The sequence below is a fragment of the Camelus ferus genome, chromosome 3 (genome assembly GCF_009834535.1).
Source record: "Camelus ferus isolate YT-003-E chromosome 3, BCGSAC_Cfer_1.0, whole genome shotgun sequence".
NCBI lineage: Eukaryota > Metazoa > Chordata > Mammalia > Artiodactyla > Camelidae > Camelus > Camelus ferus.
In genome coordinates, this window is record NC_045698.1 from 114293030 (window position 1) to 114294757 (window position 1728).

The following is a 1728-nucleotide window of genomic DNA, read 5'->3' on the forward strand; positions in this document are numbered from 1 at the left end:
ATTGTGTTTAATGTCAATAAAATTGCATGTCATTAAGGAGTTTTCTGATGTACATTTGTGGATTCCCAGAGCATCACCCTACTATCCTTCTTCCTTCTTAGAACATATTTCTCTCAGTATACCACATGTATACATTCTTACTTGTTACTTGAAAAAACAACCAAAAACAAACAAACAAAAAAAACCCCAAAAAACCTCTCAGGTACAGCAGTCTCCCTATAATAGAAAGTCTTCTATAGAGATTTCCCTGATCACTTGGAAATAATTTGCAAAACACTCAGCTTTTGAACAAATCTTTTAGAGAACTTTCACTTTCTCCTTTCTTTATCATTATATACATACATTTTTCACCAAAGAGAACAACTCCTGAATAAATTCATCCTCTGCCTTCCAGGGGCATCAGGTACACTGCTTGCACTTAATAGGTATCAAGATGTGTGTACTAGGAAAGTAATAGAGGGGCAACTGACCTTCCTAACTTTACAGATCTGTAAATGGAAACTGGAGACTGCTGGGTACAGTCTTCATATGCCATCTTTTCTAATTCTTTTTCTGTGTCTCCGTAACAGCTGGTGAAGATTATGGAAAGAGACAATGACAGCTACCAACAGGCATTCATCCTGGTGGGCTTTTCTGATCGGCCTCGACTGGAGAGAATTCTCTTTGCTTTTATCTTGGTCTTCTACATCCTGACCCTAGTGGGCAACACTGCCATCATCCTCTTGTCCATCCTGGACTCCAGGCTCCATACACCCATGTACTTCTTTCTTGGGAACCTGTATTTCTTGGATCTCTGCTTTACAACAAGCATTGTTCCCCAGCTGCTGTGGAACCTGTGGGGTCCAGAGAAGACCATCATCTACCATGGCTGTGAGGCCCAACTCTACATCTATATGGTGCTGGGCTCGACCGAGTGTGTTCTCCTGGCTGTCATGTCCTATGACCGCTATGTGGCTGTCTGCCGGCCCCTGCACTACACTGTGGTCATGCACCCACGTCTCTGCCTGCAGCTGGTGACCATGGCCTGGTGCTGCGGCTTTCTGAACTCCTTTGTTATGTGTCCCCAGACGATGCATCTCTCTCGATGTGGGCGTCACAAGGTGGACCACTTTCTGTGTGAGATGCCTGCTCTGATTGCCATGTCCTGGTGGAAGCATCTGCCTTTGCCCTGGGGGTCGCTCTTCTCCTGGTGCCCCTCTCCCTGGTCCTCACCTCCTACGGCATGATCACTGCTGCCGTGCTGAGGGTCAAGTCAGCGGCAGGACGGAAGAAAGCCTTCCACTCCTGCTGTTCTCACCTAACGGTGGTCATTCTCTTCTATGGAACCATCATCTACATGTACCTGCAGCCAGCCAACAGCTACTCCCAAGATCAGGGCAAGTTCCTCACTCTCTTCTACACCACCGTCACTCCCAGTGTTAAACCCCCTCATCTAGACTCTGAGGAACAAGGATGTGAAAGGAGCAATGAGGAAGCTCCTGGGGTGGGAGAAGGGGGCCAAGGAAACCTAAAAGAGAAATGTTAGGGCACTATAAGTTGATGTTCTGGATTCGCCCTCTTGTATATGTCTCAACCATGTGGAGAACTAACATTTAAAGAGTGAAGTGAACACGGAAACCACAATGCTTTTGAGTTTGACCCCATGTTCCACTCCATGGATGTGAAGTGGTTTCCTTCTGTTTAAAGATGTGTGCTTTAGGAGATCTCTAATGTACTTTCATTTTATCC

At 45.9% G+C, this 1728-nt stretch overlaps 1 pseudogene; it reads left to right on the forward strand.

Moving 5' to 3' along the window:
- Positions 1–581: 581 nt before the first annotated feature.
- On the forward strand, positions 582–1511 carry LOC102508179 (annotated as a pseudogene).
- The last annotated feature ends 217 nt before the right edge of the window (positions 1512–1728 follow it).